The sequence below is a fragment of the Heterodontus francisci genome, unplaced genomic scaffold, assembly GCF_036365525.1.
Source record: "Heterodontus francisci isolate sHetFra1 unplaced genomic scaffold, sHetFra1.hap1 HAP1_SCAFFOLD_58, whole genome shotgun sequence".
In the NCBI taxonomy this organism is placed as follows: domain Eukaryota; kingdom Metazoa; phylum Chordata; class Chondrichthyes; order Heterodontiformes; family Heterodontidae; genus Heterodontus; species Heterodontus francisci.
Genome location: NW_027142006.1, coordinates 2,144,241 through 2,168,073, shown reverse-complemented (window position 1 = coordinate 2,168,073; position 23,833 = coordinate 2,144,241). Strand labels below are relative to the sequence as shown.

At 44.8% G+C, this 23,833-nt stretch overlaps 1 non-coding gene across 1 annotated transcript; it reads left to right on the top strand.

Moving 5' to 3' along the window:
• The first annotated feature begins 23,497 nt into the window (after nucleotides 1-23,497).
• Nucleotides 23,498-23,588, top strand: trnar-ucu (transfer RNA arginine (anticodon UCU)). Its single transcript is given in 2 exon segments — nucleotides 23,498-23,534; nucleotides 23,553-23,588. It is a non-coding gene; the product is annotated as a tRNA-Arg (tRNA).
• Nucleotides 23,589-23,833: the final 245 nt, after the last annotated feature.

Sequence of the window (23,833 nt, the reverse complement as noted above, 5' to 3'; positions counted from 1 at the left end):
GAGTAACAGGAATGCAGAGTACTGGGCTAATGGGAAGATTCTTGTTAGTGTAGATGAGCAGAGAGATCTTGGTGTCCAGGTGCATAAATCCCTGAAGGTTGCGAACCAGGTTAATAGGGCTGTCAAGAAGGCATATGGTGTGTTAGCTTTTATTAGTAGGGGGGTCGAGTTTCGGAGCCACGAGGTCATGCTGCAGCTGTACAAGACTCTGGTGTGACCGCACCTGGAGTATTGCGTGCAGTTCTGGTCACCGCATTATCGAAAGGATGTGGAAGCTATGGAATGGGTGCAGTGGAGATTTACTAGGATGTTGCCTGGTATGGAGGGAAGGTCTTACGAGGAAAGGCTGAGGGACTTGAGGTTGTTTTCGTTGGAGAGAAGGAGGAGGAGAGGTGACTTAATAGAGACATATAAGATAATCAGAGGGTTAGATAGGGTGGATAGTGAGCGTCTTTTTCCTCGGATGGTGATGGCAAACACGAGGGGACATAGCTTCAAGTTGAGGGGTGATAGATATAGGACAGATGTGAGAGGTAGTTTCTTTACTCCGAGAGTAGTAAGGGCGTGGAATGCCCTGCCTGCAGCAGTAGTAGATTCGCCAACTTTAAGGGCATTTAAGTGGACATTGGATAGACACATGGATGAAAATGGAATAGTGTAGGTCAGATGGTTTCACAGCTCGGCGCAACATCGAGGGCCGAAGGGCCAGTACTGCGCTGTAATATTCTAATAATCTAATATTTCATCTGTCACAAAACAAACGGGTGCTGCAAATGTCACAGTAAAGGAGGAGGAAGTGGAGAATTTGGAGGAGATGAAAATAGATAAAGAGGAGACAATTACAAGGTTAGCAGTGCTCACAGTAGAAAAGTCACCCGGTCTGGATGGGCTGCATCCTGGGTTGCTGAGGGAAGTAAGGGTGGTAATAGAGGAGACTCGAACCACAATCTTTCAATCCTCCTTGAATATGGGAATGATGCCAGAGGACTGGAGGATGGAGGTAAGCTTGGGTAGTTCGATCTTAGTTTAACTTGACCATTTTTATAATGTATCCATTGTCATAACTAACAACATTACGAAAGCCATTTTATAATTAACACATGACCAAAGGAACCATTTTGTGTTCAGTACTAATGTTTAAATCCTGTATAATTAATGAGTAGCTACCCATCCTGAAACAGATGATTGTAAAAGTAATGAACCTTGATTGAGTTATAATTAATGAATCAATAAACATTTTCGAGAGAATGGGTTTTCATTTAAAGTTAGTTCAATCTAATTACTGTGAGTTTCTGTGTCTTTGTGGGAAAGGGCAGTTTCAGCTAAATTTATTCAAACAATGGACCTTTCTCGGACCCCTGATAAAACCCATGGTATGCCACATCGTGACCTTCAAGAGTCTTGATTTAATGAACAGGAAACTTGTTTCAGATCAGATTGGGAGACAGTGTGAAACCACTCCATTGTACTCATATCTGAGATTCTGAGGACAGGTGGCTGTTCGTGGAAGACATTATTAAGAACTAATTAAATGTACCTAGCAACAGCTGGGACCAATTATTATTTTACATGGTGGTGTGATGGCCATCCAGGGGTTAAAAGTAGGGATCTTGTCAGGTTTCAGTGTGCAGGAACACTAGAAGATCTCAGGGGTAAAGGCTCAGATCATCGACCAAGTTCTCCACCTGATGAGGGATCTAGACTGGACAAAGAGGACCGTGACACTCTGAGACCAAGCTCGACCAGTCCCCAGAGCTGTCAAGTTATATTCCCCAAGTTTGTTAAGTATAATTTTACTTTCAATTATTAAGTACCATTTTACTCTCAATAAAAGTTCTGGACTTATTAATCAAGTATCCTGTTGCTTTAATTGGTTAAAGTCATGCCCAAAGTGATTGTCTGCAATAGACTTTCCAGAATTAAAAGATAAGTCTGCAAGGATTGTGAATATTACAGCCCTGTTTAAAAAGAGAGATAAACCCAGGAACTACATACCAATTAGTCTAATGTCGGTGGTGGGGAAACTTTTAGAGACAATTATCCAGGAGGAAATTAACTGTCACTTGGTAGAACATGGGCTAATAAACGACAGCCAGTACAGATTGGTTAACAGAAGATTGTGTCTGAAATAATTAATGAATTAATTTCTTTGATGAAGTTTCAGAGAGAGTTGACGAGGGTGGTGAGGTTGATGGTACGTGTCTGGACATCAAAATTGTGTTTGAAAAGGTACCATAAACTAGACTTGGGGCAGCACAATGGCACAGTGGTTGGCACTGCAACCTCACAGCTCTCGCAACCCAGGTTCAGTTCTGGGTACTGCCTGTGCAGAGTTTGCAAGTTCTCCCTGTGACTGTGTGTGTTTCTGCTGGGTGCTCCGGTTTCCTCCCACAAGCAAAGACTGCAGGTTGACAGGTAAATTGGCTGTTGTAAATTGCTCCTAGTGTAGGTAAGAGAATGGTGGGGACGTGGTAGGGAATATGGGATTGCTGTAGGATTACTATAAATGGGTTGTGGTTGGTCAACACAGACTCAGTGGGCCGGATGGCCTTTTTCAGTTTTGCACCTCTCTATGACTTGTTAACAAAATTCAAGCAGATGGGATTAAAGAGGCAGTGGCAGTGTGGATCCAAAATTGGCTGCAGGGTAAAAAGTAGGGTGAATGCTTGTTTTTCAGAATGGAGCGAGTTATACAGTAATGACCTTGTTGTTGCAATATGTTCAATGTCAGACCCCGAGCTGTCCGAGGGATGGGGCAATTTGTGACATTCCTGCGGTTGCGATATTTGCAGTGTCTGACCTTGATCTGTCACAGGGACGTGGCATTTATGAGGTCCCTGTGGGGTGCTGTTTGTTTGGTGTATCACACTGACCTGTCCCAGAGAGCGGGAAGGTTGTGATGTCCTTGTGGGTTGCAATCTGTTCAGTGTCTGACTCTGATCTGTACCAGAGATGGGGCAGTGTGTGATATCCTTGTGCATGTCATACAGGCCCACTGGTGTGTGGTTCCATCCTGATGCCAAGAAACAGAGCCCCATCTCTGGGCAAAAAGTCTCACTTCTCAAGGGGTGTCTCGAGAAGACACAGTGGCGCAGTGGTTAGCACCGCAGCCTCACACCTCTAGTGACCCGCGTTCGATTCTGGGTACTGCCTGTGCAGAGTTTACAAGTTCTCCCTGTGACTGCGTGGGTTTCTGCCGGGTGCTCTGGTTTCCTCCCACAGCCAAAGACTTGCAGGTTGATAGGTAAATTGGCCATTGTAAATTGCCCCTAATGTAGGTAGGTGGTGGGGGAATTGAGGGGATGTGGTAGGAATATGGGATTAATGTAGGATTAGTATAAATGGGTGGTTGATGGTCGGTACAGACCCGGTGGGCTGGAAGGACCTGTTTCAGTACTGTATCTCTAAATAAATAAATAAGAAGGCTGAGGCAGTAAACCTGGACAGTAAATCCGGAGTGGAGTCCTGGAGGCGGTTACCTGTGACTTATCAGGCAGTTTTCCAGCAACTCCGACAGCAGAGCTGGCAACAAACAGTACTGGTTTTTCCTTTCCTTTGGACAATACGAGCAATGCTGAGAGGGGGTCCTGATGCTCAGGGTCTCCATACTGTTTGCCCAGGCCTGTGCCCTAGAGAGGACACTCCAGCTTTGTGGTTAAACATGAGCACAACCCGGGAAGAAACAGTTACTGATTATAAGCTCTCATTCAATTGGTGCAGAGTATGAGCGCCAGGGGTTACTTCGGACAGTGGGAGAGCTCTTAGTGTCTCATTGGATAGCTACCATTCACTCCAAGCTGGGCAGCCCCCAGTTAGTTAGGTGCTGTGAAGCCACGACCTGCTTGCTTCAATGGGTGCTTGGAGCTTAGAGAGTCATCTCTCAACAGGCGGATTGATTATCTATGCACCAAGAAAAACAAACTCAACAAAGAAGACACCAGTCCTTCGCATCACAAGCTGGAATGTAAGGACCATGTGTCCTGGCCTTACCGACAACCTTCTGCAGGTTGATGACACACACAAGACAGCTGTGATCGACAAGGAACTCACAAGGCTCAATGTGGACATTGCTGTGCTGCAAGAAACTAGACTTGTTCAAAGTGGATCCCTCAAAGAGAAACACTACACCTTCTTCTGGCAGGGGAAAGCCCAAGAGGCAACTCGTGAGCATGGAGTGGGTTTCACAGTAAAATACACGCCACTTCAGATGAGTGAAACACCCACAGTAGGGTCAGAGAGACTTCTTACTCTTCACTTGTCAACAAGTGTGGGCCCAGTTAATCTCATGTGCATCTATGTCCCGACACTCACCTCCACCCCAGATGTCAAGGATCAATTCTATGTGACACTTGACACTGCCATCAGTAGAATTCCCAGCACTGAGGGACTGTACCTTCTAGGAGACTTCAACACAAGCTTGGGTACTGACTACACAGCTTTGCCAATGTGCATAGGGCACCAGGGGATTGGCAAGATGAACGAAAATGGACAGATATTGCTGGAGCTATGCTGTCACCATGGATTCTGTGTGATGAACAGCTACTTCCAGGTCAAGCTGTGCTGCAAGGTGTCCTGGAGACATCCGAGATCATGCCATTGGCACCAGCTAGACCTTATCTTCACCAGACATAACACCCTCAGCAGTGTCCTCATCACTCGCAGCTATCACAGCGCTGACTGTGACACTGATCACTCCCTGGTGTGTAACAAGGTCAGGCTTCAGCCAAGGAAGCTTCATCCATCCATGTTGAAAGCTCGTCTTCTGATCAACACTTGCCGAACCACTGATCCAGAAAGGACCCAGGAGTTCCTCAACATCCTTGATCAGGCTCTTTCAGACAACAATGCTCAAGGCCTCAGTGCAGTGTCAAAGTGGAATCATCTGCACACCACCATCTATAACTCTGCACTCACTGTGTATAGGAAAAGAGATGGGAGGAATGCTGACTGGTTTGAGGCTTATTGGACTGAAATGGTGTCAGTTACTGTAACTAAGAGGAGAGCCCTCATGAACTACAAACAAGTCCCCAGCAAACAACATCTAAATGCTCTCAGAGCTGCCAGAATCAAGTCTCTGCAGACTGCTCGGCACTGCACCAATCAATACTGGTTAAAACTCTGCTGATGAATCCGGGGATGCTAGAGGGATGTATGAAGGAATTAAGAAAGCAATGGGCCCAGTAGTAACTAAATCAGCACCTTTTGAAGACAAAGAGAGGGGTGATCATCACTGAACCTAACAAGCAGATGGAAAGGTGAGTGGAGCATTATCTTGAACTCTACATAACGGAGAACATTGTCATTGAAGTCGCTCTCAGTGCCATTCCAGACTTCCCTGTCATGGAGGAACTGGACAGTGAGCCCTCCATAGTCGAGCTCAACAAGGGCTCAAAACATGCGTGCTGCAAACATTGTCACCTTGTACAAAATTAAGGGGGATCGCAGTGACTGCAGCAATTATCGGAGCCAACTACTCAGTTCCACTCACCTGCTCGATCCCTTTCCTCCTGCAAGTTCCTTTGCTTCAGGTATCCATCCAATTTCCTTTTCAAATCATTGATTGTCTCTACTTCCACCACACTCATGGGACAGGACATTACCACTCACAGCATAAAAAAATTCCACCTCACCCAAGGATGGGAAATATTTATATCTTCTATATTTAGCTTACTCCCTATCTCTACGAGAATAGAATGGCAGTCAACATGAAAGGGAACCCAAAAATCTTCGAGCAGTATATAAATAATAAGCAGGTAGTCAGCGGTGAAGTGGGCCCCATTAGGGACAAAGAGGGCAATATATACTTAGAGCTGCAGGGCAATGTTAATCTAGTTAATAAGTACCTTGTATCAATGATCACTGAGGAAGTGGAATTTGACAAAATATCAGGAGAAGTGGAGAGTGTAGAGGCAATGGAGAGGGTACAAGTTGAGAGAGGGAGGTACTGAAAAGGCTGGTTATGCTTCAGGAAGATAAATTACCTGGTCCGGATGGCTTTCATCCCAGATTGCGAAAGGAAATGTGGATGCAGATAACAGAAAGGCTTGCTATAATCTTCCAATCTTCCCTGGATACGGGGGAGGTGTCAGAGGATTAAACAGTGGCAAATGTGACACCCTTATTCAAGAAAGGGTGTAAGGACAGTCCGGGTAACTACAGGCTAGTTAGATTAACAGCAGTGGTGGGTAAGGTTTCAGAAAGAACAATCAGGGAAAAAATCAACAGTCACTTGTAGAGGTTTGAGTTAATTAAGGAGTGTGAGCATGGATTTAGACATGGGAGTTCATGCTTGACTAATCTAAATGCATTTTTTGATGAACTAATAGAGAAGGTTGATGAAGGGCATGCAGTGGATGTTGTTTATATGGATTTTAAGAAACGACACATAAAAGGGTGATTAACAACATTGAGGTTCATGGAATAGGAGGGTCAGTGTCCAATTGGATAGAAAATTGGCTTAAGGACAGAAAACAGCAAGTCGTAATAAATGATTCATTCTCAGACTGGAAGGTTGTCGACAGTGCTGTAACCCAAGGGTAACTGCTGGAACCACTGCTTTTTACTTGCGACAAATAAATGACTTGGATCTTGGAATATAGAGTAGAATCTCAAAATATGCCGATAACACCAAACTTGGAGAAGTGGCAAACAGTGAGGATGAAATGAACCACCTGCAACAAGACAGTGATAGGCCAGCAGAATGGGCAGACAGGTGCAGATGGATTTTAATAGTGACTAGTGTGAGGTGATGCATTTTAGCAGAAGGAATAGGGAGAGGCAATATATACTTAATGGCACAGTTCTAAAGAGTGTGCAGGAATAGAGGGACCTGTTCACTGAACAATGAACAACGTGAACAATTACTTCTTGTTGTGTGCTCTCAGATTTGTCACCTTCACTGTACTGGAGTGAGGTGACATCTACTGGCAGAAAGCAAGAACTGCAATCAAGCAGCAGAAATTCCATAGTCTGTCAGGGTGAAAGAAACGTTGCAATGTGAGGAAATAGTGAATGGGTTTGATTGGGTTGATGGAGACATGATTCCACTTGTGGTGGAGACCAAAGCAAAGGCCAGAAATATAAAATTGTCATTATTAAAAGATATGAGGAATTCATGATCAATGTATTCAGGTAGTGAGTGGGTGGAATCTAGATAAAATAGAAAGTGAGATTGTGTGGACAGAAGCAGTGTGAAAGGATGGCTCAAACAAAAGGTAAACGCCCTGAAAGGTGAACTCTGTTTCTCTCTCCACAGATGCTGCCAGAGTTTCTGAACATTTCCAACACTTTCTGTTTTTATTTCAGAATTTGCAAGATGTTGCTTTGCTCTGAAAAAAACTGGATGGTCGGCTTTGGCTGCCAGTGAAATTCCACAGGAGCTAAAAGGAAGTTCTGATAACAGTGGCATGTTGATCTAGGGGTATGATCCTTGCTTAGGATGAGTGATTAATTAATGTGTGAGAGATCCTGGGTTCAAATCCTAGACAAGCCCTTCTTCTTTGGCATTTTTAGTTTAAGGTCATTGATTGGTTTCAGCCTTGCAGAAGGCGGAATTGATTTCCATATGGAGCCTGCTTGAGGACCAGAGAGCTGGATACAAAGAGCTTGATTAACTAAATGTACAGATAGCCAAGAGGGAATATAAAGTTGTTGCAGTAATTGTGACCTGACTCCAAAAACAACAGGACTGGGTTCTGGACTGGAATGGAATGGAATTCTTCAGTGTTTCTGCTGTTTGGCTTGCATTGACTCATCGATTTTCTTGTTTTTCACTTTGTCGATGCCTTTGAATAATTGTGGATCCTTCTTCAGATTGTCTTCTTTCACCTGGTAGTTCTGACCTCTGATGATGATGATCGTAATGAGCTTCAACTCACTGATAGTTTTGGAACTGAACAGATTTCCTTTGCTTGAGTCTACAACATGGAACTCAGTCTGACATGTGGACCCATGGGAGGATTTGAATGCCACCCCTGCGTTGAAGAATACAGTTGCATCCATCCAATAAGAGACCGAGTAGAAGTGACAGTTCAGTCAGTCAAACATTAAACTTTTAATTTCAGGGTGGTGAGTTTGAGTGGCATTTTGTTTTTCCCTTTTTTAAGGCTTCATTAGCAGAGAGTACAAGGAGTGTTTGAAATGAAATTCAGCAGAAGTATGAGAAAGTCTCACTTTGATTCGGGTCTCATCTCTCTGCAGCATCTCGCTGTGAAAGATTGAACTTCATCTCATTTCATTCTCAGCTCGGGGTCAGTGCGGCTCAGTGGGACTTCTGGCTGTCTCCTGCTTCACAATACATCAGTGCTGAGAAAGAAATGGGGAATATTATTCTAAGCTCTGTAACCAGAGGACACCGATTTAAGGTGAATGGCAAAAGAACCAAAGGCAACATGAGGAAAAACTTCTTTTGCACAGCGAGTGGTTAAGATCTGATATGCACTGCTTGAGAGTGTGATGGAGGCTGATTCAACCATGGCTTTCAAAATGGTATAAGATAATTATCTGAAGTGGAAAAATTGCATGTTTTCATGGAATACATGAGTCTGTGGCATGAGCTGAGTTGCTCGTGCATAGAAGCAACACAAGCACAATGAGCTGAATGGCTTCCTTTTGTTCTGTAACTATTCTATGATCTATGATTCTTTTCAGAGTGAAATCAACACTCACATACAAGAAACTGACAGGTACACTGTAAACTTCGCATTACCAGACAAGAAATTGACAGATACAGTGTGAAACCCACAGTCACGTAGCAGCGGTTGGCAGGTAACGTGTAAAAATCTTTCTTTCATATCCCAACTGCAAGGTACAAAGGAAATTAGGTACAAACCCAGGCTCACACTTCAAAGACTGAGAGATACAAAGCAAAACACATACTCACCTACAAGTACAGAGAAGAAGACACACTCAGAGGAGGTGCAGATTAAAGACACATGCATGTCACAGAAACTGATAGGGATAGAATCAAACCCTTTCTCACTTCTCAGAAACTGATAGATATAGACAAAAGCTGATGCTCACAGACAAGTTGTTGAAAGATATGTGGTGAAACTCACAGAGCAATAGCAGAAACAAACAAGTACTGAATAATACCCACAGTCACAGACCAAAAACTGAAATATACTGAGTTAAACACCACTTTCTCACACCAGAAACTCATGGCTACAAAGTGAAGCTGACTCTATCCTCCCAGGCACTGACAGGTGCAAAAGAAAACACTCACGACGATTCCAGGTCATGAAATGTACGTCATAAAACCTTTCAGCTGAAAGAATAGCATTAATGACAGGTGTGATACCCAGAATGCTCAGCGGCCTAGAATCCGCCCTATCTGTGACAGGAGCGGGGCGCGCAGGCGCGGTAGAGAGCTTTGTCAGCAGCAAGAGCTGCGGGTTCGGAGTTGGATATTCACAAAGTGCGAGAAGACTTTGCGGGCTCACACAGCTGGAGCAGGGCCTCAGGGCCACAATAAGATGGAACAATCCCATCTGTATCCCTGCGGATGGCGGTGGTGAAGCTTTTCCCGGTGAGGCTTCCCGAAACGGCGTCTATAAATGGATAAGAATTGGGGACTGGTTCGGGAGCGTTTTTTTATTCGTTCGTGGGATGTGGGCGTCGCTGGCTCGATCTCAGCTCGAGTAATGTGTCCAGTTCTGGGCACCAGGCTTTAGAAAGGACATCAAAGCTTCTGAGACAGTTCAGAGGAGATTTACTAGAATGATCCCAGAGATGCGGGGTGTCAGTTCTCTGGACAGGCTGGTGAAGCTGGGATTGTTCTCTTCAGAGTAGAGAAGGTTAAGGGAAGATTTAATAGAGGTGTTCAGAATCATGAAGGATTGTCATAGGGTAGAGAGGGAGAAACTGTTTCCACTGTCCTGGGGGTCAGTAACCAGAGGACACAGATTTAAAATAATTGGCCAAAAATGTCAAGGAGAGGTGAGGAGAGATCTTTTTACCCAGTAACTGATTCGGATTTGGAATGAATTGTCTGACAGGGTGGTGGAAACAGATTCAATTATAAATTTCATAAAGGAATTGGACAAATATTTCAAAGTGAAATTCTCCAGGATTATGGGGAAATAGGCCGGGGGTTGGACTAATTGCATCTTTTTGTCAGAGAGTCAGCAGAGACACAATGCGGCCGAATGGCCTCCTTCTGTGCTGTATGATTCTATGAACATAAGAACGAGGAGCCGGAGTCGGCAAGTCAGCCACTCGAGCCTGCTCTGCCATTCAATTCCTCATTTCCCGGCGGAGCAGCAGGAGAAGGTAGCGACTCTTCGGTGGGTGAGTGAAGGCATCAGGAGCTGTGTTTTAAAAGTAAGTACTTACTGTTTTACTTACTGTTTTCCTTGTCTTTGAGTTTCTTTTGGCGCCGGAGGAACCGGAAGCTGGTCGGCAGCGAGGACTCCTGGGTGGGTATTTTCCTTTAAGGTGCGGAGCTCCGTGGACTCGGCCTCATTTCCCGGCGGAGCAGCAGGAGAAGGTAGCGACTCTTCGGTGGGTGAGTGAAGGCATCAGGAGCTGTGTTTTAAAAGTAAGTACTTACTGTTTTACTTACTGTTTTCCTTGTCTTTGAGTTTCTTTTGGCGCCGGAGGAACCGGAAGCTGGTCGGCAGCGAGGACTCCTGGGTGGGTATTTTCCTTAAAGGTGCGGAGCTGAGTAAACCCGAGCCACTACACATGTAGTGTCTCCCACCCATCCTCCTCCTCTAACCTAATAATAAGACCCTTTTTACCCTCCTGCTCTAACCAAAAAGGACTGAGCAGGTAAGCTATTTACTGTTTTTGTTAATATCTATAGTTGTACTTAACTAAGGGGTAATTGAATAAAAGAAATGGCAGCCAGTGTAGTGTATTGCTCCTCCTGCAGAATGTTCGAGGTGAGGGAAACCTCCGGTGGCCCTGCCGACTTCACCTGCTGGAAGTGCATCCGTCTCCAGCTCCTATCAGACCGTGTTAGGGAATTGGAGCTGGAGCTGGATGAACTGAGGATCATTCGGGAAGCTGAGGGGTTGATAGATAGAAGCTACACGGAGGTCGTTACTCCACAAATCAAAGGCAGCTGGGTAACAGTTAGAGGTGGGAAGAGGTCAGTGCAGGGATCTCCTGTGGTCGTTCCCCTCAACAACAAGTATACAGTTTTAGATACTGTTGGGGGGGACGGCCTATCGGGGGCAGGCTGCAGTGACCGGGCCTCTGGCACGGGGTCCTGCACTGTGGCTCAGAAGGGAAGGAGGGAGAATGGGAGAGCACTAGTCATCGGGGACTCGATGGTGAGGAGTACGGACAGGCGGTTCTGTGGGCGCAGGCGAGACGCACGGATGGTTTGTTGCCTCCCTGGTGCCAGGGTCCGTGATGTTTGTGATCGCGTCTTCAGGATCCTTAAAGGGGAGGGGGAGCAGCCAGAGGTCGTGGTGCACATTGGCACCAACGACGTAGGAAGGAAGGGTGGCACAGATGTTAGAAGTGAGTTTAGGGAGTTAGGCTGGAAGCTGAAAGCTCGGACGGACAGAGTTGTTATCTCTGGTTTGTTGCCGGCGCCACGTGATAGTGAGGCTAGGAATAGGGAGAGAGCACAGCTGAACACGTGGCTGCAGGAATGGTGTAGGAGGGAGGGCTTCCAGTTCTTGGATAATTGGACTGCATTCTGGGGAAGATGGGACCTGTTCAAACAGGACGGGCTGCATCTGAACCAGAGGGGCACCAATATCCTGGGAGGGAGGTTTGCTAGTACTGTTCGGGAGGGTTTAAACTAGTTTGGGAGGGGGATGGGAACCGGACTTGTAATCCAGGGACCAGTGGGTCCACTCAGAAAGACAAAGAGTGTAGTGAGGTATTGGGGAAGGTAGCACTGTCGCAGAGGACAGATGGGCACGGAGAAGGGTTAAAGTGCGTATACTTCAACGCAAGAAGCATCAGGAATAAGGTGAGTGAATTGAAGGCGTGGATGGGCACTTGGGACTACGATGTTGTGGCCATCACTGAAACGTGGATAGGTGAGGGGGAGGAATGGTTTTTGGAGAGTACCTGGTTATAGATGTTTTCATAAGATTAGGAATGGTGGTAAAAGAGGTGGGGGGGTGGCATTGTTAGTTAGAAATAGTGTAACAACTGCTGAAAGAATTTTCGAGGAGGATCTGCCGACTGAGGCACTGTGGGTTGAGGTCAGGAACAGGAAAGGAGCAGTCACCTTGATGGGAGTTTTCTATAGGCCCCCCAATAGCAGCAGGGAGGTGGAAGAGCAGATTGGGAAACAGATTTTGGAAAGGAGCAGAAGTCACAGGGTAGTAATTATGGGGGATTTCAACTTCCCAAATATTGATTGGCAACTCTTTAGATCGAATAGTTTGGATGGGGTAGTGTTTGTGCAGTATGTCCAGGAAGCTTTTCTGACTCAGTATGTAGACTGCCCGACCAGAGGGGAGGCAATATTGGATTTGGTACTAGGTAATGAACCAGGGCAAGTGATAGAGCTGTTGGTGGGCGAGCACTTTGGAGATAGTGATCACAATTCTGTAGCATTCACTGTGGTAATGGAGAGGGATAGGTATGTGCAACAGGGCAAGGTTTACAATTGGGGGAAGGGTAGATATGATGCTGTCAGGCAGGAACTGAGGAGCATAAGTTGGGAGCATATGCTGGCAGGGAAGGGCACGGTCGAAATGTGGAACTTTTTCAAGGAGCAGATAGTAGGGGCCATTGATAAGCATGTCCCTGTCAGACAGGGAAGGGATGGTCATGTGAGGGAACCGTGGTTGACAAGAGAGGTTGAGAGTCTTGTTAGGAAGAAGAAGGATGCGTATATAAAGTTGAGGAAAAAGGGCACAGGCATAGCTCTGGAGGGATACAAGATGGCCAGGAAGGATCTGAAGAAAGGGATTAGGAGAGCTAAGAGAGGGCATGAAAAATGCTTGGCGGGTAGGATAAAAGAAAACCCCAAGGCCTTTTACGCGTATGTCAGAAATATGAGGATGACTAGGGGGACCGTAGGTCCGGTCAAGGACAATAGCGGGAGACTGTGTGTTGAGCCGGAAGAGATAAGTGAGGTTTTGAATGAGTACTTCTCTTCGGTATTTACAAATGAGAAGGGGTGTATTACTGAAGAGGACGGTGGGAAGCAGACTGGTAAGCTCGAGGAAGTGCTCGTTAGGAGGGAAGATGTGTTGGGGTTTTTGAATAACTTGAAGATAGACAAGTCTCCCGGGCCTGACGGGGTATATCCAAGGATGTTATGGGAAGCAAGGGATGAAATTGCAGAGCCGCTGGCAATGATCTTTTCATCTTCTCTGCTGACGGGGGTGGTACCAGGTGATTGGAGGGTGGCGAATGTTGTGCCCCTGTTCAAGAAAGGGAATAGGAACAACCCTGGGAATTACAGGCCAGTTAGTCTTACTTCGGTGGTAGGCAAGTTGATGGAAAAGGTGCTGAGGGATAGGATTTCTGAGCATCTGGAAAGACACTGCTTGATTCGGGACAGTCAGCACGGTTTTGTGAGGGGTAGGTCTTGCCTCACAAGCCTGATTGAATTCTTTGAGCAGGTGACCAAGCAAGTGGATGAGGGTAAACCAGTGGATGTGGTGTACATGGATTTTAGTAAGGCATTTGATAAGGTCCCCCATGGTAGACTTATGGAGAAAGTCAGGAGGCATGGGATAGTGGGGAATGTGGCCAGTTGGATTAAGAATTGGCTAACTGATAGAAGGCAGAGAGTGGTCTTAGATGGTAAATACTCAGCCTGGAGCCCAGTTACCAGTGGCGTGCCGCAGGGATCAGTTCTGGGTCCTCTCCTGTTTGTGATTTTTATTAACGACTTGGATGAGGAAGTCGAAGGGTGGGTCAGTAAATTTGCAGATGATACAAAGGTTGGTGGAGTTGTGGATACCGAGGAGGGCTATTGTCGTCTGCAAAGGGACTTGGATAGGTTGCAGTGCTGGGCTGAAAAGTGGCAGATGGAGTTTAACCCTGAAAAGTGTGAGGTCGTCCATTTTGGAAGGACAAACATGAATGCAAAATACTGGGTTAACGGTAGGGTTCTTGGGCATGTGGAGGAGCAGAGAGACCTTGGGGTCTATGTGCATAGATCATTGAAAGTTGCAAGTCAAGTGGATAGGGCTGTGAAGAAGGCATATGGGGTGTTAGCGTTCATTAGCAGAGGGATTGAATTTAAGAGCCGTGAGGTGATGATGCAGCTGTACAGGACCTTGGTAAGGCCTCATTTGGAGTACTGTGTGCAGTTCTGGTCGCCTCATTTTAGGAAGGATGTGGAAGCCTTGGAGAGGGTGCAGAGGAGATTTACCAGGATGTTGCCTGGAATGGAGAATAAGTCTTACGAGGAAAGGCTGAACATTCTAGGCCTCTTCTCATTAGAAAGGAGAAGGATGAGGGGTGACATGATAGAGGTTTATAAGATGATCAGGGGAATAGATAGGGTAGACAGTCAGAAACTTTTTCCCCGGGTGGAGCAAAGCGTTACAAGGGGTCATAAATTTAAGGTGAAGGGTGGGAGATATAAGGGGGATGTCAGGGGAAGGTTCTTTACCCAGAGAGTGGTCGAGGCATGGAATGCCTTGCCCGGGGAAGTTGTTGAGTCAGAAACTTTAGGGACTTTCAAAAGGCTTTTGGATAGGTATATGGATAAAGGAGAATGATGGGGTATAGATTAAATTGTCCTTGACAGAGGACAAAGGATCGGCACAACATTGTGGGCCGAAGGGCCTGTTCTGTGCTGTATGTTCTATGTTCTATGTTCTATGTTCAATACAATCATGGCTGATCTCATCACGGCAGTTCTTGTTTCTTGCCAGTAGATGTCACTTCACTCCAATACAGTGAAGTTTACAAATCTGAGAGAGACACAACAGGAAAGAATTGTTCACATTATAGTGAATGTGTGGGATTTAGAAATACTAGGAGTGGAGACGAGTTATTACTTGTCTGCTCGATCCCCATAGCCCTGTAAAATTATTTCCTTCAAGTGCCCATTCAAATTCCTTTTGTAATCCTCGATTGTCTCCATTTCCACTGCCCCCGTGGGCAGCGAGTTGCCGATCATCACCAATCAGTGTAAGAAAGTTCTTGCGCACATTCCCCCTGTATCTCCTGTCCAAAACCTTCAATCTGTGTCCCCTAGTCCTTGTACCAATAGTTAACGGGAACAATGTTTCCTTGCCAACTTATTTAAAACTGTCATAGCCGAAAACACATCTATCAATTCTCCCCTCACTCTCCTTTGATGCAGGTAGAACAACCCTAGCTTTTCCAACCTAACCTTGTAACTAAAATCCTCCATCCCTGGATCCATTCTGGTGAATTTCCTCTGCATCCTCTCAAGGACGCTCACATTCTTTCTTAAGTGTGGTAAGCAAAACTGGAAGCAACACGCCAACTGGGGCCTAACCAGAGCTTTATAATGGTTCAGCATAACTTCCCTGCTTTGTACTCAATGCCTCTTTTTTTCCAGCCCAAGATCCCATATGCTTTGCTAACCTGTCTTGCCACCTTCAAAGATTGATGCACATGAACCCCAAGTCCCTCTATTCCAACACACACTTCAGAACTGTGCCATTAAGTAAATATTGCCTCTCCCTATTCCTTATGCCAAAATACATCACCTCACACTTGTCACTATTAAATTCCATCTGCCACCTGTCTGCCCATTCTGCTAGCCTATCATTGTCCTGTTGCAGGCAGTTCATATCATCCTCACTGTTTGCCACTCCTCCAAGTTTGTTGTCATCGGGATATTTTGAGATTCTACTCAATATTCCAAGATCCAAGTCATTTATCTTTAGCAAAAAAAGCAGTGGTTCCAGCACTGACCCTTGGGAAACACCACTGTCGACTATCCTCCAGTCTGACAAAGAATCATTTCATAAGACTCGCTGTTTTCTGTCCTTAAACAAATTTTCTATCCAATTGGACACTGACCCTCCTATACCACGAACCTCAATTTTGTAAACCCCACTTTTATGTGGTACCTTGTCAAACGCTTCCTTAAAATCCATATAAACAACATCCACTGCATTCCCTTCATCCAGCTGCTCTGTTAGTTCATCAGAAAATGCAGTTAGATTAGTCAAGCATGAACTCCCATTTATAAATCCATGCTCACTCTCCGTAATTAACTCAAACCTCTCCAAGTGACTGTTGATTTTTTTACCCTGATTATTCTTTCTAAAACCTTCCCCACCGCTGCTGTTAATCTAACTAGCCTGTAGTTAGCCGGACTGTCCTTACACCCTTTCTTGAATAAGGGCGTCGCATTTGCCACTGTTTACTCCTGGCACCTCCCCCGTATCCAGGGAAGATTGGAAGATTATGGCAAACTCTTCCAGTATCTGCATCCGCATTTCCTTTCGCAACCTGGGATGCCAGCCATCCAGACCAGGTGATTTATCTACCCTAAGGACAGCCAGCCTTTTTAGTACCTCCCTCTCTCAATTTGTACCCTCTCCATTGACTCTACTGTCTTCACTTCGACTGATATTTTGTCAAATTCCACTTCCTCAGTGATCACTGATGCAAAGTACTCATTAAGTAGATTAACATTGCCCTGCACCTCGAAGCTTATATTAACCTTTTTGTTCCTAATAGGCCCGACTCAACATCTTACTACCCACTTATCATTTTCATGCTGCTCGAAGATTTTTGGGTTTCCTTTCATGTTGACTGTCGCTCTATTATCATAGAAATAGAGAATAAGCAAATATGGAAGATATAAGTATTTCCCATCCTTGATGAGGTGGAATTTTTTATGCTGTGGGTAGTAATGTCTTGGCCCACGAGTGTGGTGGAAGCAGAGACAATCAATGATTTGAAAAGGAAATTTGATGGATACTTGAAGGAAAGAAACTTGCAGGAGGAAAGGGACCGAGCTGGTGAGTGGAACTGACCAGATTGCTCCGGGGAGAGCCAGCATGGACGTGATAGGCCAAACGACCACCTTCTGTGCTGTAAATGACTCTGTGTTGTTTCTCAAATTCAATCCACTGGTGCTTGGTAAATAATTTCAAAGTAAATTGTGCAACCGGAAAATCAGAACCAAGGCAAGGGACGCATAAGGAAGCAAAATAGCTGAAACACGGGATTGAACCAGGGACCTTTAAATCTTCAGTCTAACGCTCTGCCAACTGAGCTATTTCAGCCCTACATTAACAGCCGTTTGGTGTCCTTGTTTTGGAAGAATATACATACATTCAAGTTTTCCAAAAAATTAAAGAACACAACATGTGAGTAATAATCCCCATTGCTTTCTCAGTACTGATGGATTGTGAAGCGGGAGACAGACAGAAGTGCCACTGAGCCGCACAGACCCCGAGCTGAGAATGAAATGAGATCAAATTCAATCTTTCATAGTGAGATGCTGCTGAGAGGTCAGAGTCCTGAATCGAAGCGAGACTTGCTCATTTCAAACACTCCCTGTACTCTCTGCTCATGAAGCCTTACAAAAGGGAAAAACAGAATGGCACTCAAACTCACAACCCTGCCATTAAAAGTCTCATATTCGACTGACAGAACTGTCACTTCTACTCGGTCTCTTATTGGATGGATGCAACTCCAACGCAGGGGTGGCATTCAAATCCTCCCATGGGTCCACATGTCAGACTGAGTTCCATGTTGTAGACTCAAGCAAATGAAATCTGCTCACTTCCAAAACTATCAGCGAATTGAAGCTGATTACAATCAACATCATCAGAGGTCAGAACTACCTGGTGAAAGAAGACACCCTGAAGAAGGATCCACAATTATTCAAAGGCATCGACAAAGTGAAAAACAAGAAAATCGATGAGTCAATGCAAGCCAAACAACAGAAACACTGAAGAATTCCATTCCATTCCAGTCCAGAACCCAGTCCTGTTGTTTTTGGAGTCAGGTCACAATTCCAGCAACAACTTTATATTCCCACTTGGCTATCTGTACATTTAGTTAATTACAATTTTGTCGACAAGCTCTTTGAATCCAGTTGTCTGGTCCTCAAGCCAGCTCCGTATGGAAGTCAATTCCACCTTCTGCAAGGCTGAAACCAATAGATAACCTTAATCTAAAAATGCCAGCAGACCAGGGCTCGTCCGGGACTTTAACCCGGGATCTCTCGCATGTTAATTAACCATACTCCCAAAGCAAGAATCATACCCCTAGACCAACGTGCCACTGACAGGTCAGGCTTTGTTAGCTGCTGTGGAATGTCACTGGAACCCCCCAGCCAATCATCCATTTTTTTCAGATCAAAGCAACATCCTGCAAATGCTGAAATAAAAACAGAAAGTGCTGGAAATGTTCAGCAGCTCTGGCAGCATCTGTGCTGTGAGAAACACAGTTAACGTTTCAGGGCACTCACCTTTTGTTTCATCCATCCTTTCAGACTGCTTCTGTCCATCCAATCTCACTTTCTATTCTATCCACATTCTAACCATTCACTACGTTACTACATTTTTCATGAATTCCTCATTTCTTTTATTAATGACAATTTTGTATGTCTGGCCTTTGCTTCAGACACCACCACAAGTGGAATCATGTCTCCATCTACCCAATCAAACCACTTCGCTGTTGCCTCACTTTGCAATGTTTCTTTAACCCTGACAGACTGTGGAGTTTCTGCTGTTTGATTGCAGTTCTTGCTTCCTGCCAGTAGATGTCACCTCACTCCAATACAGTGAAGTTTACAAATCTGAGAGAGACACAACAGGAAATAATTGTTCACATTATAGTGAATGTGTGGGATTTAGAAATACTAGGAGTGGAGACGAGTTATTATTGCACTCTGCTATTACATCTTTTATAATGGACTCCAGCATTTTCCCCACGACTGATGTCAGGCTAACCGGTATATAATTCGCTGTTTTCTTTCTGCCTCTTTTTTTAAATAGTGGAGTTACATTAACTACCGTCCAATCCATTGGAACTGTTCCAGAGTCGATAGAATTTTGAAAAAAGACCAAAAATGCATCTGCTATTTCAAGGGCCAGTTCCTTAAGTCCTCTGAGATGTAGATTATCAGGCCCTGGGGATTTATCGGCCTTCAATCCCATCAATTTCCCCAACATTCCCTACTAATACTGATTTCATCCAGTTCCTCCTTCTCACTAGACCCTATGTTCCCCAACATTTCTGGGAGATAATTTGTATCCTCCTTTGTGAAGACAGATCCAAAGTATGTATTTAATTGGTCTGCCATTTCTTTGTTCCCCATTATAAATTCCCCCGTTTCTGACTGTAAAGGGCCCACTTTTGTCTTCACTCATCTTTTTCTCTACTCATATCTATAGAAGCTTTTACAGTCAGTTTTTATGTTCTCTGCTAGCTTACTCTCATACTCTATTTCCCCCTTCTTAATCAATCCTTTTGTCCTCCTCTGCTAAATTCCAAACTGCTCACAATCTTCAGGTTTGCTGCTTGTTCTGGCCATTTTATATTTCTCCTCCTTGGATCTAATACTTTCCTTAATTTCTTTTGTAAGCCACAGTTGAGCCACCCTTCCTGTTTTACTTATGCACAGACAGGAATGAACAATTGTTGTAATTCATCCATGCGCTCTTTAAATGCTAGCCATTGCCTATCCACTGTCAACCCTTTAAGTAACGTTCCCCAATCTATCATAGCCAACTCACGCCTCATACCTTCACAGTTTTCTTTGTTTAGATTCAGGACCCGAGTCTCGGAATCAACTCTCTCACTCTCCATCTTAATGAAGAATTTTATCATATTATGGGCGCACTTCCCCAAGGGACCCCACACAACAAGCTTGTTAACTAATCCTTTCTCATTACACAATACCCAGTCCAGGATGGCCTGTTCTCTGGAGGTGTTATACACCTCTATCAATTCTCCACTCAATCTCCTTTGAGAAAGGCAGAATAATCCTAGCTTTTCGAACCTAACCTTGTAACTAAAATCCCCCATCCCTGGATCCATTCTGGTAAATCGCCTCTGCGTCCTCTCAAGGACTCTCACATTCTTTCTGAAGTCTGCTGAGCAGAACTGGAAGCAACACTCCAATTGGGGCCTAACCAGAGTATTATAATGGTTCAGCATAACTTCCCTGCTTTTGTACTCAATGCCTCTATTTATAAAGCCCAAGCTCCCATATGCTTTGCGAACCACTCTCGCAATATGACTTGCCTCCTTCAAAGATTGATGCACATGAACCCCAAGTCCCTCTATTCCAGCACACTCTTTATAACTGTGCCATTAAGTATATATTGCCTCTCCCTATTCCTTATGCCAAAATACATCACCTCACACTTGTCACTATTAAATTCCATCTGCCACCTGTCTGCCCATTCTGCTAGCCTATCGCTGTCCTGTTGCAGGCAGTTCATATCATCCTCACTGTTTGCCACTCCTCCAAGTTTGGTGTCATCGGCATATTTTGAGATTCTACTCTGTATTCCAAGATCCAAGTCACTTACCTTCAGCAAAAAAAGCAATGGTTCTGGCACTGACCCTTGGGGAACACCACTGTCGACTATCCTCCAGTCTGACCAAGAACCATTTAATATGACTCGCTGTTTTCAGTCTTTAAAACAATTTACTCTCCAAATGGACACTGACCCTCCTAATCCATGAACCCCAATTTTGTTAACCACCCTTTTATGTGGTACTTTATAAAATGCTTTCGTAACATCCATATAAACAACATCCACTGCATTCCCTGCATCAGTATTTTCAGATCGTTTATCAACAAATGCAGTTAGATTCGTCAAGCATGAACTCCCATTGATAAATCCATGCCCACTCTCCTTAATTAACTCAAACCTCTCCAAAGGACTTGATTTTTTTCCCCTGACCTGTTGATCTCATGCTGATAGCAAGCTCACCAGAGAGCATGTATTTGGCAATGTGACCGTCATCCATTTGGCCCAGTCAACAGAGTCACCACTGACTCAAGAGTGGAAACATGCTGCGGATCCCTGCACGCTGGTGTACTTCCGCATTCGGCACTCTGTCCTGCCAGGAGATGCCCAGTATCCATCTGAGGCAGTGGAGGTGGAAGCTGTTCAGCCGCTTTTTTTGGCTTGTATAAGTTGTTGATGCTTCTCTACTATAAAGGAGGGTGCTGAGAACACAAGCCTTGTACACGTGGAGCTTTGTATTTTCGGTCAGTTTGCTGTCGGTTCACACTTGTCTTCTCAACTTTGACATGACAGTTGCAGCATTGGCAATCCTGGTGCTGATTTCAGTATCAAGGGACAGATTTTTGGTGATTGTTGATTGAAGGTATGTGAAGCTGTTGACAACCTCCAAAGTGAGGTTGTCGATGTTGTTGGAAAGTGGAGTCTCTACGTCCTGGCCCGTAACTTTCATCTTCCTGATGCTGATTGTCAGTCCAAACTCTTTGCAGGCCAGGGAGAACCGATCTACAAGCTGCTGTGACTGAACTTCATTATGGGATGTCAGCACAGCATCATCAGCAAATAGCAACTCACAGACTAGGAATTTACCCACTTTGGTCTTGGCGCACAGTCTTGCCAAGTTGAACAGCTTGTCGTCAGCTCTGATGTGCAGGTGAACACCTATATCTGAGTAATTGAAAGTGCACAATAGCAGCATGGAGAAGAATATGCCAATTATAAAGGATGTGATAACTAGACAGTTCGAAAATGATGACATGATTGGGCAGAGTCAACATAGAATTATGAAAAGGAAAACAGGTTTGAAAAACCTGTTGAGATTTTTGAGGATGTTACCTATAGAAGAGATAAAGGAGAACCAGTGGATGTGTGGTATTTGTATTTTCCTTTGGTAAGGTCCCACACAGGAGGTGAGTAAACAAAATTAGAGCACATAGGCTTGGGGATAATATACTGATATGGATTGAGAATTGGTTAACAGACCGAAAACAGAGAGCAGGAATAACGGGTCCTTCTCAGGATGGCAGGCTGTTACTATTGGGGTACTGCAAGGATCAGTGTTGGAGCCACAGCTGTTAACAACCTATATAAATGATTTGGATGTGGGGATTAAATGCAATATTTCCAAGTTTGCAGATGACACAAAGCTCGGTGAAGTGTGAGTTGTGAGGAGGATGCAGAGAGGCTTCCAGGGGACCTGGAGAGGCTAAGTGAATGGGCAAGAACATGGAATATAATGTGAATAAGTGTGAAGTTATTCACTTTGGTAGAATAAACAGAAAGACAGAGTATTTCTTAAATGGTGAGAGGTTGGGAAGTGTCGATGTCCAAAGGGACCTGGGTGTCCTTGTTCCTGAGACACTAAAAGCTCTTGTGCAGGTGCAGCAATCAATTAGGAAGGCAAATGGTATGTTGTACCCACACGAGGGGTCATGAGTACAGGAGTAAAGATGTCTTGCTGCAATTGTATAGAGCCTTGGTGAATCCGCACTGGAGTATTGTGTACAGTTTAGTCTCCTCATCTTATGAAGGATACACTTGCCATAGAGGTGGTGAAACAGAGGGTCAACAGACTAATCTTTTATTTGCATTTATTTCATTTCATCTCAGTTTGTTCAGTTTGCTTACCTACTGTTTTTTTTCAGGTTTGTACTTGCTGCTGTTCAATATTCAGTCCGTTAACACCTAATCTGTACTAATGCTTTGTCTTTCAACACACCATTAACATATTGTTTGCCTTTGCTGCATGACCTTTTGGTCAGCTATGTGGCCTTGTCCAATCTACACCTTCTCCTTTGTTATCTCTTGCCCCACCCCCACCCCACTTGCTTATAACCTGTGACTTTTCTAATATATGTCAGTTCCGAAGATGGGTCACTGACCTGAAACATTAACTCTGCTTCTCTTTTCACAGATGCTGCCAGACCTGCTGAGTGGTTCCAGCATTTCTTGTTTTTATGTCACCAGACTAATCCCTGGGATGGTGGGATTGTCTGATGAGGAAACTGGGCCTGTATTCCTTAAAGTTTCGAAGAATGAGAGGTGATCTGATTGAAACTGACAAAATTCTTACAGGGCGTGACAGTGTGGATGTAGACAGGATGTTTGCCCTGGTTGGTGAGTCTAAAACCAAAGGACATCGTCTCAGAATAAGGAGTAGGCCATTTAAAACTGAGATGGGTGGAATTTCTTCACTCAGACGGTGGTGAATCATTGGAATACTGTGCCCCAGAGGGCTGTGGCAGCTCAATCATTGAGCATGTTCAAGACAGAAATTGATAGAAATCTTGATACTCATGACATCAAGGGATATGGGGATAGCATGGGAAAGGGGCTTTGAGGTAGGTGATCAGCCATGATCGAATTGAATGACAGAGCAGGCTCGACGGGCTGAATAGCTTACTCCGATGTTCCTCTGTTCCTAAGAGAGTTGGCGCCAGCGCGCAGCCCTGCTTTACCCCACTGCTGATCTTGAAAGCGTCTGATGTTGCTCCATTGTAACTGATGGAACTGTGCATGTTCTCGTGGAAAGAAGAGATGATGCCCAAGTGGTCAGGAGGGCAGCCTATGTTCCATCGCAGTTTCAAGAGGCCGTCTCTGCTGACAAGATCAAAGGCCTTAGTGATGTTCACAAAAATGTGTGAGGCTCTGTGGCGCAATGGATAGCGTGTTGGACTTCTAAATAATGATTAAGACGATATTCAAAGGTTGTGGGTTCAAGTCCCACCGGAGTCAGGTTTTGGACCAGACACAGAGGAGCACAACGGAACAACAAATGAAGAAATGCGCCAAAAGCACAGACTCGGAGACAGAGCGAAAGAGAGAGGAGCAGAGCAGGGGAAAAAAAATCGAGGAGTGACATCACAATGGAGAGTGAGAGCAGGGAAACAGAGAGCCGCTGGGGTGAGGATACAGGATTTGGTTCTTTCTTCGGTGCAGTGGAAGGAGCTGTTTGGTGAGGATCTGGTAAGCTGTGACAT